This window comes from Notolepis coatsorum (assembly GCF_963971535.1).
Source record: "Notolepis coatsorum genome assembly, chromosome: 5".
Lineage (NCBI taxonomy): Eukaryota > Metazoa > Chordata > Actinopteri > Aulopiformes > Paralepididae > Notolepis > Notolepis coatsorum.
Window position 1 is genome coordinate 196,061,837 of NC_140169.1, and position 16,051 is coordinate 196,077,887.

General features: G+C 43.3%; 1 protein-coding gene across 1 annotated transcript in view; it reads right to left on the minus strand.

Annotated features, from left to right (window-relative positions):
• wdr3 (WD repeat domain 3) overlaps positions 1–16,051 on the minus strand; it is a 91,053-nt gene that overhangs the window by 39,870 nt on the left and 35,132 nt on the right. The gene's annotated exons all lie outside the window — the stretch shown is intronic.

The following is a 16,051-nucleotide window of genomic DNA, read 5'->3' on the forward strand; positions in this document are numbered from 1 at the left end:
AACAGAAGTTCAATTTTATCCTTGTAGCGTCGTTTGGCCTCTGTCACTGTCCTCCTTACGTTGTATCGCGCCACCTTGTGGTCATTCATGTTGCCTGCCACTAGGCCGTCGTTGTATGCTTTGGTGCGCGCTCTCAGAGCTTCACGGACGGATTTGTCTACCCCGGGTTTTTGATTTGGGTAAACTCTCATTTTGGTAGTGGGGATTGTTTCTTCCACCATAGTACGAACATAGTCCAGCACTGTCTCCGTGTAGACATGAATGTTATCTGTGTCGCGGAACACGCTCCAGTCTGTGCAGTCAAACGCAGCCTGTAGCGCAGGGGTCTCAAACTCAATTTACCTGGGGGCCGCTGGAGGTAGAGTCTGGGTGAGGCTGGGCCGCATCAAATATTCCACACAAAAAGGGTTTCAAGTATTCAAGAAAAAAGTACAACTGATCCAATCTTTAGCAATAACATTCCAGAACATGTACAGTTCTTCAGAACATGAACAGTTCTTCAGAACATAGGCTTCTCAGTGGTGTCAGTGGACTCATCCACAGCTATGGAAATGCACTGTGCATTTTTTTTATTCTATCACAAAGCTGTTTAATCAAATCACCAGCCAGTATTTCAGTTATTCTGGTTGCTGTGCGATCAGAGGGGGATTTGCTTTTGTTTGCCTTCAAACATGGTCTCCATCACTTCAGTCATACATTATTTTCAAATAGCTACCGTTTCTTGGCATATAGTCACATAATTGGTTTGGTGCTGCGACTCAGGATGAACGCATATTTTTCAGTACATTAACCTTTGAATTGCAGTCGACTTTTCTTTTACTGACCATCTTTGAAAATGCCATATTTTTCTGCTGGCGAAAATAGGCTAATAGCTACATTTATCTCACGGAGATAAAACTGGGAGCGAGTTTACTGTAGATGCGCTGTCAACTCTGCTCCGACTTGAACTGAAAGAGAGAGACAACATGCAGTCCGTGAAGACCCGCCCTACTCCCCTACTCTGCCTCTGATTCGCAGACTGTGGTGAGGGGGAAAAACGTTGACGGGACACGTATGTGATTGGACCAGACCCGTACACACAGACAGACAGTGGCAGTGCAGCCGGACATGCAGAGCACTGCTCGCAGAATAGAGAGATAGCAAGGATGCATTTGACTTCCACTTTACTTGATATCACTCCGGAATCACGTTTCAACCAAGTCACTAACATAACGTTGCTGTCATGAGCCTGCGCTATGCCTACAAGTGATAAAATAAATAAAACGTCCAACTCTCGCACAACAACTCGGCAAACAGTTGCGAGCGGGCCGCATTAACACTAAACTTTGATGTCCAGTAGGGGGCCGCAAAATATTGGCCCGCGGGCCGCGAGTTTGAGACCCCTGCTGTAGCGTCTCCTCTGACGTCAAATCCCATTTCTGCACCTCTCGCGAGACTACGGGAGTGCTTTTGTCCTACTGTAGACTGTGTGTACTGTATACTGTGTGTCCTACTCTATACTGTGTGTACTGTATACTGTGTGTCCTACTGTATACTGTGTGTCCTACTCTATACTGTGTAGGGATGGGAAAGCCGGTTCCTAATTGTCCAATTCCTGGAATCGCATGCCTCCGTGACTATCGATTCCTCTTATCGCTGCCATGTTTTCCCAACCGCTGTGCATTTAAAAACAATAACGTTAGCATGCAGCCATAGAGCAGACTATTTTATTCCTTAAGCCTTAAGGCTTAAGGGCTAGAAATTGCCTGGGTTTTGGTCATATGCTCCCGAAATGATCCCGCTGTTTGACTGCTTCTATGTGCAGTGAAAACTACTATGCTTTGCAACCTAGTCATTCATTTAATTCGGGGTAAACTAGCGTTAGCCGCGCGGAGCTAACGCTAGCTAAACCTTGCTCCATACACGCTGCTAAGCGTATACACAAACACACAGAGAGAGAGAGAGAGAGAGAGAGAGAGAGAGAGAGAGAACAGCAGGCTGACTAGAAGAGGGTGGGGGCTAGAGGGGGAGGAGCCATCTGTGTGTGTGTGTGTGTGTGTGTGTGCTCGCTGGTCTTCTGAAAGACAGAGGAATAACGACCAGCTGAATGCAACTACAGTTCAATAGATTAAATTAGTTTAAGATATTGAACTGTAGTTGCATTGAACAGGTCGTTATTCAATAGATTAAATTAGTTTAAGAATACATTTTTCTTAACACTTTAACTGCCGGAAGACGCTTTTAGGCGTCCTTCCCCGCCATGCTCAAGTTGCAGAGGACGCCGTAACTCGTCTTTGATATCAATATTTCTAAAATCTGTGATCGAAATCATATTTTCTTTCCGGAGCCCTGAGATGTACTGGTGAGCTCCCATCAACTGTCTAACGGTTCGAGAGCGCCATCTGGTGGCCGATCGGCAAGAGGGAGGGGCGCGCCAAACAGGAAGTGCTCATCCATATGTGCTCCGGGCACTCGCGATCGGTAGTCGGACTCCATCTCAACACACTGGATGATCAATCGCTCGCCCTAACTCAATAAACAACGTTATTTGGACGTATATAGTATTATACAACCTGGAAATGGTTCATCAGGATAAACATCCCATAATCGAAAACGGTCTACACCACGCTGATCGTCCAATGGCGCGAGGAACATACGGTAAGATTCAGCGTTTTATTCTAACGTGTTCCATATAAACTGCTATGATGAACATATGACCCACTCTGGATGAATCATCTAACGCTGCCCACGGAATTATAAACCATCCCCCGCCCATCCGGTCATCATCAGATCATACGTAGATCATTCTAGAAGTACATCCAGTTGAAATTTTTCATCTCGCACAGATTCCTACCAAACTGTATTTCATCATCAATATAATGCATTTGGAGCTATAAATCACGTTCTGAAGAAAGCTGCAGAAAATGATAAAAACATACTTATACTTTAGACCATATTTTACTATGAATATGTGAATGAAAAAGTTTAACGTTGCTACACAATGAACAATACATATAGGACTTTGAATGGGCCCTAATAATGGCAATCTAGCAATAGGATTTAAAAGGTTATAGCCCTGCAAAGAAGGGGAACTTATCCATAGACAAATAGAGCTGGCAACAGATGGTATATCATGAATTTAACCTCCGGCAGCCAAAGTGTTAAAAAAAGAAAAGAAAAAAATTGTTTAACCTGTTAACCTGTTGGAATATTTCGCCTAAAGGTACATGCCTAAGTAAATGGAAGATTGCTCCACTTCTGCAAGGTCAATTTGCATGTTCTTGGTATCTAGGAACATCTAGGGACCTGGGGGTATGTATTTCCAGTGTCCGAAATATTGTGTCTGTTACTAGGCTGAGTAAATTGTAATGAAGAAAAGGAGAATATAAATTATGATTTATGCATCTTTGATCATGTTAAATCTGCGGGGTACGAGAAAATGCTCACTGAGCTCATTCACCACCTTATTGAGATCATGTGTACAAAAAATCTAAGCAAATGAATAAAGGGAAGATGATTAAACAGAAGGATTTGTAGATACAGTAATTAATGATAATTATAAATTCATATTTGACCTTGAAATTGACCTTGACCTTATTATGGCCAAATCATACATCTATGCATAGGAAAAATGCTCCTCTTTCCAATGGCAGGGTTGAATCTGGATTTAGTCATTTCCTTGCGGTTTTTACGATAATTAACATTTTCCGATAAATTCGTATTTCCGATAAATCGTATAAAACATCGGTAAAAATGTAAATATACACTTTGACTACTGTTTTTGATAGGGTTATGGGGGTTATGGTCTTTACTCTTGGCTACAAAAAAAAATATTTAAAAACATTAACCTCTTAACATCCAAGGGCCCACATGTGGACAATTATTTGCCGACCTCTAGTGGCTCGGGTGTGCATTTCTTTTAATACAATATATAGATAGAATTAAAGCCCTATTTGTTGCCTGTCAATTGCCCTTTCAGGTGACAAAATCCGTTCAGCGGTTCTCGAGTTACATGCCGATATGTGAGGCGTGCCCCAAAGTACGCAAAAGTACACATTACCACCCCCGACTCCCGGGGCTCTAGCTCCGTCAATCATTTGGCGATCTCGAAAATCTTTGCACAGGGTTGTAGCCAATGAGTGTGGCTTTCCAATGATACCCCATGATATGATAATTGGGGATTTAATACAGTCTCTATTGATCGATCAGGAATCGATAAGGGAATCGATAAAGAATCGTATCGATAAGCAGAATCGATAATGGAATCGTATCGATAAAATCTTATCAATTCCCATCCCTAATACTGTGTCCTACTGTAGACTGTGTGTCCTACTGTATACTGCGTGTCCTACTGTGTGTCCTACTGTATACTGTGTGTCATACTCTATACTATGTCCTACTGCAGTGTTTCCTCAACTGGTGTGTCGCGGGGCAATTTTTAGTGGGTGGCGGATGTGTGTGTATAAAAAAAAAAAAAAATTATTTCTTTTTTGCACTACCTATCTTTGTGAAAGTGGCTTCTCAACTCTGGTCCAGCTGAAGACAAAGCAGAGGAACAGATTGGACATTGAGCATGACCTCAGAGTTGCTTCGTCTACCATCACCCCAGACTTTGAGACTCTTGTCAGGAGCAAACAACATCCCCAGTTATCCCATTAGTTATTTTTATTTATTTATTTAATTTATTTCATTGTGTTTTAGCCCTAGTTGCACTTTTGTTGCAACCCCAGTTATCCCATTAGTTCCCCCAAACTTAGGTTTGTTATATTAAGCTAAGAAATCTGCTAAGAAGCATATATTATTTATTATTATTATTATTTTATTTCATTGGGTTTTTAGCCCTAGCTGCACTTTTGTTGCAACCCCAGTTATCCCATTAGTTCCCCCAAACGTTGGTTTGTTGGGTTTTTAGCCCTAGTTGCACTTTTTTGTGTGTATTTCATGTTTTTAACAGTGCATGAAAGATTGTGTATTACTGAATTTTTTTGTTGTTGAAATAAATCATAGTGGTTCAAATATTTGGGTCGCGACTTAGGTCGCTTTCACATATAGTTTTGGTGAACTCGGTGCGGTTCTGGTGGTGAAGTTGCAACATTGTTGCATTCTTCATTTGGTTCGCCTGCGTTCACATAGAAATCTGTGAGGCGCACCGAACCTTCTGAACAATGTCACGCGGTCGAAAAGGGCGCTCGGCTATTGGACAGTGGAAATGTGTGTGTGGCTGCGAGCCCGTGTGTGCGCGCGCGCGCGCGTGCGTGCGTGTGTGTGTCTGGACTGCGAGCCCTCCAGATCAGCGGAGGCGAGTTTTGACATGGCATTGATCCATTGTTCTATTGAAGCACATTACCACCTTTAATGAGTACATGTGCTTCATAGAAGGAAGGAAAATAATGTCTGAGTCAGCAGGAAGGGCGCTAGGGGACGTGTTGAGTAAAATGAAAGTGTGCACTGACCTTGGGTTTTCAACATATACACAATTATTTGATTCAATGGTGGGTTCTGTTTTGTTTTATGCTGCTGGAGTATGGGGTTTTGATGATGCTCCTGAATGTAATGCGATCCAGAACCGGGCCATAAGATACTTTTTAGGAGTCCATAAATACACACCAAAAGGGGCTATAGAAGGGGACATGGGGTGGGATTCTTGCTTGGTCAAGCAAAAAGGTGAAATGGTGAGGTTATGGAACCGCCTGGTCCAGCTGCCAAATGGCAGGGTGACTAAAAAGATTTTTAATTGGGACAGAGCACACGGTCATCCCTGGTCAAGAGAGATGTCTATGATTTTTTCTTCTACTGACTTGAGTATGATTTTTATGAACAATTTGCAGTGTAAGGTTCACATAATTAAAACAAAATTATCAACAATCCATCAGGATAAGTGGAAGGTGGAGATTTTGAAAAAACCTAAACTTAGAAAATATATTGCAATTAAAAATGAGTATTTTACTGAACCTTATGTAATGTTAAACTTAAAGAGAAGACGGAGGTCTCTGTGTGCCCAGTTGAGGTCTGGCACCCTGCCATTGGCTGTGGAAGTGGGTAGATTCCAGGGTAAACCTGAGGAGGAGCGGTTGTGTGTTCTGTGTGATCTGGGAGTGGTGGAGGATGAATATCATTTTGTTTTTTATTGCCCTTTGTACACCACTTTGAGGAGGGCTTTATTTGAAAAAATTCAAATTGTAAACCCAGATTTGTTTTGGCAGTCCGAGAGCTGTATGTTGAGTTGTTTTTTTGTGGAGGACATCTTCGGTTTTGCAGGATTTTTGGAGAAGGCATGGCACCTGAGACAAAACACACTGTATCCTATATAATTGTATTTGAATTCACCTTGTTTTTCTGTTTATTTACATTGAGTACAGCTTGTGTTATATTATGTTTTATTGTATTTTCTTGTATTTTTCTTTTTTTTATGGCCATCTTGGTCTATGTCATTTGTTAAGTAATTGGTAAAGTATATTATTATATACTTATTGTTATGTGTCTTGTAAGCCCATATGGGCTGGGCATACATCTGTATGTAAGACACGAAAATAAAAAATATCAAATAAAAAAATCAAATCAAAAACCACCATCCTCTCGCTAAACAACTTGTACCACTTTGAGAGAAAATGGTCGTTTTTTCAATGTATATTTGGTTATAAACTGATATAAAGAGACGCTTTAAGAGGGTAATATCATTATCATCACGGGATGATATTGACGGTGGTGGAACCAGTGGTTTCACAGGCACAGGCCGCGTTGTTTTGAATTCCTTGTAAGAACAAAGATAACGGAGCGGTACAGAGCGAGGGAGAGGGGTGACCTCTTTAATGCAACAGTGAATGAAACGTTTTGAAGTGTGTGTAAAGGTTCAACGCGGTTGTCATGACAGCGCGTCGCCTGACAACCAGAAGAGGGGCGGGGCTATCGTTGCTACGGCGAAGATCTATAAGTCGAACGGTGTTTCCGGGTGTAGGGCAGACTAAAAATCTGACTGAGACCAAAGAAACTAATCCCACAGGAGGGAAGGGACCAAGAGACTCTCTCCTCTTATCACAGAGGGGGGGGGGGGGGGAGAATGCCACATCATCATTAGCTTCGGCTACCACGAGGATGGTCGTGGCTGACGACCAGGCCTGACCACTTTTGGACTGAATAGCAGAGGGACAATCTGAACACACCGAAAGATCATTAGAATAGACTCTTCAAGGACAATACAATCTGTTAACATCTGAGCTGAGGTTTCTGTTTATCAAATAAAACCACGCTTTTCCTTGTAAGGTATTTCACGTTGTCGAAGTGTCGAATTCTTACGGAGGTGGAGAATTATTATGGTTTGCGGATGGTACTAACGGGGAGAGATAAGGATCTTATCAGCCAGTTGTCGGAGACGTCAGGACCATTAAAATGACAACGCAGAGGAATTGGATGGAGAGCCAAACAGACGAAGACGTGATACTGGCCAGTTTGATCAGGATCTAACAGTTGATGCCGTTTGGACCGGGATTATTGCTTGCTTTGAAGTTGCTTGAAAGGAAGAGACTGTGTGCAGTGCCGAGGCGTGAAGGGGTAGCCATGGATGCGAGCCAAGCCAGCGAGCGAGCCAAGCAAGGCTAACGCCATGGACCCAGCGAGCGAGCCGAGCAACGCCGGAGAGATAAATAGCGCCATGGACCAGAACAACTGACGGTGAAAAGATAAAGTGAGTCTCAACAACTTCACAAGCCAATAAGAAAACGAACAATAGAGTATCCGTAAACGTAATTAGTTTGACACAGAGAATGCCAGCTGTAATAGTGTGTTTGAATAACAGCAGAGCGGCACCGGTTTTTGTTTTGAAAATCGAGTCTTATCTACAGAGCACAGAAGCCACTGTATAGGAGATGGGAAGGGAGGCAAAGGGGAGATGTTCATTCAATTAAAGGGGCAACATCGTATTTAGTTTGATTACTGTTCAAAACGCAGAAAGCGGGACTGTGACGTGAAGGGAGCAGTGAACAAACGTTACGGGTGTGATCGGTAGCGAGAGAATGTTTGAGGCATTAAAGGGACGGTGGAAAAGGAAAAAAAACGGGAAAAAAAATTTGAGCAGACAAAATGGCCGCATAGCCACGAGGGGTTTAGTACCAGGAAGTGACACGTCAGCTACAATCCTCTAGACTGAGTTTGGCCGCCATCTAGGGGGGCAGTGGGATAATACAGGCAAATGGAGGAGTAGGTCGCCACCTAGTGGCGGAGGGGGGGGGGGGGGGTAGTGCTGGGGAGTTTCCATTACCCATAGGGGAATATTTAGAGTTTAATTTAATTAAGGAGTTTAATTGCGGAGGGGGGGGGGGGGTAGTGCTGGGGAGTTTCCATTACCCATAGGGGAATATTTAGAGTTTTAAGTTAATTAAGGAGTTACATTTTTTCAAAATTACCAACTGCTTGTGTGTATACACGGTGGTGTATGTGAGAACTTTGTAAAGGAACTCAAAGTGTGGTATAGAGCGACGTGACAGCTCCAGGGCGACGTAGACAGCCCCGTAGGGTATAGAGCGACGTGACAGCTCCAGGGCGACGTAGACAGCCCCGTGTGTGGTATAGAGCGACAGGACAGCTCCAGGGCGACGGTAGACAGCCCTGTAGGGTATAGAGCGACGTGACAGCTCCAGGGCGACGGAAACAGCCCCGTAGGGTATAGAGCGACGTGACAGCTCCAGGGCGACGGAAACAGCCCCGTAGGGTATATAGAGCGACGTGACAGCTCCAGGGCGACGGAAACAGCCCTGTAGGGTTTAGAGCAACGTACAGCTCCAGGGCGACGGAGACAGCCCCGTTTAGGGTAGAGCAACGGACAGCTCTGTTGTATGTTAGATAATAGTACGAGTACGTGTATGCGAGTTAGGGGCAGGGAACCAACCTGCTCTGTTGTATGTTAGAGCGATGCTCGGTTGGATGTTATTATCATAATAATAATATCGATAGATGCGGTTAATTAAATAAGTTTAATTATGAAATAAGAGGGAGTTCGATCTCCAGTGGGGCCTTCTCACACCTAATAAATAGGCAGAGTCTTGAAGACACGTCACCAGAAAGAACTGGCACGCGCTGGGGGTCACCCGTGGGACGAACAGATAGAGCGCGGAGTGGGTATCATTTAGCTGCTGGTGTCACGCCGGAAGACAAACAGGGAACAGCCCTGTAGGATTAGATATGGGTGTTGAGAAGGTGGGGGACTAATAGAGAACAAATAGCGCCATGGGCTGTAGGACACTCACACCGTCCAACAGTCTGGAAGGGCGTGGCCATGGCAGGGGCTTGCAGAGGGAAAATATATAGCTGCAGGCCCAAAGCCACGGTAGACTAATAGAAAAACACCGGGTCGAGTGTACAGAAAAACTGCTGGCGTGTTTTTGGAGTCTGGAGAGGGCCGACGGCGGTGGAGATGAGCCTCAACCAAGATGACCAATGGGGCGGAGACGGCCGACGGGGCGGAGTCCAGCGGTCGCAGGCGGTGTTGCCCAGGGGAGAACGAGGCGGACATCGGAGGGGGCTTCCCTGCGGAGACGCTGTTTAGAGAGCGTTTTGAAACAACAGAGCATGGGCGGTGAATCATGGACAAAACAGGGACTTCCTTTCAGAGTCAATCAGGAGATCGAGAGACGAGACAACAGCATTAGGAGTATGAGATATAAATGGAGGATTCATATATAAGATATATGTATAGAAGGATATATATATATAGAAGGTAGATAAGAGGGAGAACAGTAAAACAACAGGATATAATTATTGGGAGCAGACAGGGGGGCTCCAATGGTTATGAGTCGTTGGATGTTGTTGGTTTTGGTGGTCGGTTTCGGTTCCCTTTGTGCACGAAGGGGGGCGCAAACAGACATCAGGCAGCAAGATCACTGGGTTGACCGTGGGCCGTCTTCATTTCTTGTGCACGAGAGATGAGGTTGGTATGCTTCAACCACAGGCTATTTTTGGCATAATTAATTAAAAAACCAAATAATGATTTATGATTCTGAAGGGGTGATAAGAATCAAGGGGGGATTGAGAGAAAATGGTGTTTTTTTCAATGTATATTTGGTCATAAACTGATATAAAGAGACGCTTTAAGAGGGTAATATCATTATCATCACGGGATGATATTGACGGTGGTGGAACCAGTGGTTTCACAGGCACAGGCCGCGTCAGCGAGGGTGTTTTGTTTTGAATTCCTTCTAAGAACAAAGATAACGGAGCGGTACAGAGCGAGGTAGAGGGGTGACCTCTTTAATGCAACAGTGAATGAAACGTTTTGAAGTGTGTGTAAAGGTTCAACGCGGTTGTCATGACAGTGCGTCGCCTGACAACCAGAAGAGGGGCGGGGCTATCGTTGCTACGGCGAAGATCTATAAGTCGAACGGTGTTTCCGGGTGTAGGGCAGACTAAAAATCTGACTGAGACCAAAGAAACGAATCCCACAGGAGGGAAGGGACCAAGAGACTCTCTCCTCTTATCACAGAGGGGGGGGGGGGGAGAATGCCACATCATCATTAGCTTCGGCTACCACGAGGATGGTCATGGCTGACGACCAGGCCTGACCACTTTTGGACTGAATAGCAGAGGGACAATCTGAACACACCGAAAGATCATTAGAATAGACTCTTCAAGGACAATACAATCTGTTAACATCTGAGCTGAGGTTTCTGTTTATCAAATAAAACCACGCTTTTCCTTGTAAGGTATTTCACGTTGTCGAAGTGTCGAATTCTTACGGAGGTGGAGAATTATTATGGTTTGCGGATGGTACTAACGGGGAGAGATAAGGATCTTATCAGCCAGTTGTCGGAGACGTCAGGACCATTAAAATGACACAACGCAGAGGAATTGGATGGAGAGCCAAACAGACGAAGACGTGATACTGGCCAGTTTGATCAGGATCTAACAACTTGTACCACGTTGTTTTTATGAGTGCCCACAAGTAGCTGTTTTATTAATAATATAATAAGCCACGTTTTTTCTTCCTTCTTCCCAAGATGCACAGATATATAGATAGATAGATAGATAGATATAGAGATAGATGCAGTGTGGTTGTTTTGCAGTGAATGAATGCTGCGAGCAGTGGTAAGGACCGGTAATAATAAGCATTTCCTATATTTGGTCTGCGTTTGGTTCGATGAAGCCGAACCGAGACCTACGTTTTCAGGCGGACCAGAGTTTGTGTGTTTGGTCCGCGAACCGAGTTCGACGCGCATTCACACAAACCCGAAAAACCGGACTATCGAATTCTGGTCCGATAATCCGGACCAAACAGCCCCTGTGTGAAAGCGACCTTAATGACTAAGGAAAATGTTGGGTCCCGAGGCTAGACCAGTTGAGAACCACTGTCCTACTGTATAGACCACTGCACCACCGTGTTACATTGAAATCGGGGAGGAGATAGCGGGGGGAGCATATGAATGAATGTGGATGAGAGCCTTGATGTAAGTGGTTGCAGCTACGGCTGTGGGGGTGCTAGAGACATGATGCAATAGACTTTTATGCGCCTGAATCTCCTGAACACGGCACGACCCATTCCTAATCGATCAGAACTAAATCGGCCGAGATCAAGTCCCTTTTCCAGCACCTACTCCCCATACGCATGCGCAGATTGTCAACGGAGTCTGAACGGCGCGAGGCGATGCGCGAATGAATCCATCAGAAGGGGGAGCTTCGGTGGCCAGTGTCCTTTCAGCCGAACAGGATAATGATAAAATTATCCCACTCAATGGCCAGACCACTACAATTACCTCATTGAGTCTCCAGGTACTCCTACTGTAGACTGTGTGTCCTACTGTATACTGTGTGTCCTACTGTATATACTGTGTGTACTGTATACTGTGTGTCCTACTGTATATACTGTGTGTACTGTATACTGTGTGTCCTACTGTATATACTGTGTGTACTGTATACTGTGTGTCCTACTGTAGACTGTGTGTCCTACTGTATACTGTGTGTCCTACTGTAGACTGTGTCCTACTGTATATACTGTGTGTCCTACTGTATACTGTGTGTCCTACTGTAGACTGTGTGCCCTACTGTATACTGTGTGTCCTACTATATACTGTGTGTGTCCTACTATAGACTGTGTGTCCTACTCTATATACTGTGTGTCCTACTGTATACTGTGTGTCCTACTGTATACTGTGTCCTACTGTATACTGTGTCCTACTGTATACTGTGTGTCCTACTATATACTGTGTGTCCTACTGTAGACTGTGTGTCCTACTGTATACTGTGTCCTACTGTATACTGTGTGTCCTACTATATACTGTGTGTCCTACTGTAGACTGTGTGTCCTACTGTATACTGTGTGTCCTACTGTATACTGTGTGTCCTACTGTATACTGTGTGTCCTACTATATACTGTGTGTCCTACTGTAGACTGTGTGTCCTACTGTATACTGTGTGTCCTACTGTATACTGTGTGTCCTACTGTATACCGTGTGTCCTACTATATACCGTGTGTCCTACTATATACTGTGTGTCCTACTGTAGACTGTGTGTCCTACTGTAGACTGTGTGTCCTACTGTAGACTGTGTGTCCTACTGTATACTGTGTCCTACTGTATACTGTGTGTCCTACTGTATAATGCGTGTCCTACTGTATACTGTGTACACACCAGTGACTTAAACTTTAACCACACTTAAACCGATTTGGAAACAACTTGGCCATCTGTCAACCCAAACATTTCCTTTCACTCCTACTGTTCTACTGTTGTCAGCCAGTGTCAACATGTAAAGCCCTGACAGCACCTGTTAATGGTATATCATAGTTGGTATTAGGGATGCTCGATATTGGCTTTTTTACCGATACCGATATACCGATATTGTCCAACTCTTAATTTCCGATACCGATATATGTAGAGTTCCCCCCCCCCCCCCAAAAAAAACGGAATAATGTCAGGTAATTAACATTACATATCTCTTGTCGTGTAATTAACACAACATGATGCATACGTTGACAATAAATAAAATAATAATTTGTTCTTACTTGCTTGCCTGGCTAAATACCGTACTTTTCGGACTATAAGCCGCGACTTTTTCCCCCATTTTTCGACCCTGCGGCTTATATAACGGTGCGGCTTATATGTGGACAAAACCCGAAAATCGAAATATTGCTTTTTTTTACTGCATTGAAATGTTATTTATCTGTTCCCTTATTTACTTAATACAACTTGTAAATGAGTTAATTCTTGTTATTTGTCCGACAGTATTGTGTCCCAATGGGAGTCACTCTGTAGAGGTGGGAACTTAAAGCTCAATATAAGAACGGCCATGCACCACCACCCACAGAATCGAGAAAGAGCAATCAATCTGTCAATCCTTTCCGTGTCCGGGCCGGGTGAGGTTTCCTGTGTTGAGTCAAATTAAGACGCAGGCTCCACTCCTTACATATGGTAATTAAACATTTAAACACATGCGGCTTATAGTCCAGTGCGTCTTATATATGTACACATCATTCAATTTAGCTGCTGCGGCTTATAGTCAGGTGCGGCTTATAGTGCGAAAAGTACGGTAAGGTTAAATAAATGTAAAAAAAAATATATATATATTTTTTTTTAACCGATACCGATATTTTCCGATATCACATTTTTATGCCAATATGTAAGGGATAATGTATAGCTACGAGGTCATTGTCGCAAAATAATTGACCGACACGTAGTTTAAAATACCGAGCCGCTTCGGCGAGGTGTTTTAAACGTCAGTGAAGGTCAATTATTTTGCGACAATGACCGAGTAAAGCTATACATTATCCCGCTTATTACATGGCTAACTTACTAACAATATACCTAATTCATTTGACAAATCGCAGTTGTTCTGTGGCTCTGTCAGCCCAAATAAAGTGATTATTATTATCGCGGGCAGCTGTTCTGGCTCCGCTGACACTCCGCTGTCAGTGCAGCGCTATACATTATCCCGCTTATTACATGGCTAACTTACTAACAATATACCTAATTCATTTGACAAATAGCAGTTGTTCTGTGGCTCTGTCAGCCCAAATAAAGTGATTATTATTATCGCGGGCAGCCAGCTCTGTTCTGGCTCCGCTGACACTCCGCTGTCAGTGCGCGGCAGGTGTGTCTGATTTGCTGCACTGATGTGGGCTTGATTGCCAACAGCTGCGCACTGCGGTCATTATTGAAAAAACAGCGGTCATTATTGAAAAATAATGACCGCTGTCGGGGGGCTGTTGACCAATCACAAGCAAGCATTTCGGCGAATGTGAAAACGCCATGTAATAACGGCCGATAATATCGGACATCCCTAGTTGGTATATGTTGTAAACATGTGTTGCAGGGTTTCCGTTGCCGTCTAGAATTTCAATTGGCCAGTAAATATAAATCTTGCTGGCCACCGCGGGTCTGTAAAAAAAAAAAACTGTGGTGAATGAATGTGCGTTCGTGTGCGACAGGCAGGGCTTACTGGATGCATAGTAAACTACTGCCCTGTCCTGAGACGAGAGGATTTTGTGGCGACACGCGACACAAATACATTAGCAAGTTCAACAACAATCAAAACACCACTTTATACAGACATCCCTTTATATACGCAATTCCTCCACTACTAAAGTTAACAATGACGTTAAAGGGGAACTATTTTACTATTTCTTTCACTATTTGGGCACTTTTACACAATTCCTGTGAGTCTATGGAACACCTCTGTAATTTTTTTTTTTTTTTATTCATCGTTTTGCATTTCTAATCAAGTCCTCAAAAACAGCATTTTTCTACCTCAAGATCTCGAGCCGTTTTGAGGCTGGGCTCCAACCACTGTGTGCAGCTCATCATGTACCTGATGCCACACAGCCACATTATCATGCAGCGGTGTCTCTCTGACATCACAAATCATCACATTTTCAAATGACTCAGTTCAGTGAGGGTGAATATTGTGAGAGGAGAATTGGAAGAATGCGCCAATATGAGAATTAGAGACATAGATCATATTAATATAAGTTCACATAGCTAGGAAACAATGCTAAACACTCAAAAAGGCCATTTTATAAGATAGTTCCCCTTTAACATGTGGAAAACGTTGAGGCAGTACCAGCGTAAAAAAACTGAAAAGTATGAAGTAGACAGGACGAGCAACACTACTATGCTCACTAACTATATTGACAGACAGACAGATATATACCCAATTAGTAGGGTTGGTTGGGTACCTTTCACATTTGAACCTAGGGCTGGGCGATACGACGATATTATATAAATAAATATTGGGTACAGTTCACAGTTCAGTATGATACACTTTTTAAACGTATCGTGGATATCGTGATGTTTTGCCCGTTAGAGGCCGCCGCGGCTGAAATGAGACTTACAAGCGCAGTGCTAAATGCTTTCCTCTCCCTCTTGCAGAAAAAAAAGTCAGTCACACACACACACACTTGCCCAAATTACGTCATCTACATGCACGCACACAAGCGCACACACCTAGCCAGAGAGGCGGTGGCTCGGTGCTAGGGATGCCCCTCGAAACCCAGGAGTATTGATGAACTCCGACGTTAACGGTACTGCTTTCGGTAGTCTATGAGCGGATTAGCTACGGAGCTAACAGACTAGTGTACCATCCATCTGCGACGCAACAGTGGACACAGAGTAATGTTAACGTTATGTCGAGTTCATACTACACTACACATATGAACTCAACATAATGTTAACGTTACTCCGTTTCCATGAAGTGTTTAATTAGCAGCAATCTGTTGTTGAAAATGTAACGTTAACCGGAAAACCGGAAATGGAATGCGAGGACAGGAAGCAGTCATTAAATCGTTGTAGTCATATTGTAGTCTTTTAGTCTTATTAACTAAAAGATTTTAACAAAATAAAAAGCAGCAGCACTATTGGATAACTGAGTCATGTTTGCTATGTATTTCTTTCACAGTTTTAGCATGATGTTTTATAGATGGCTAGGTTAAACACAGGTGGAAGTTTATTTCAAGTATTCAACACAACAAACAAACATCAAGTACAGATATAGCCTTAAGCCGTTCAAATAATAAATGTATACATAAATAAATAAATAAATAAATAGTTACAATATATAATCTAAATCTAATCAAATATATAATCTAAAAAAACGAAAG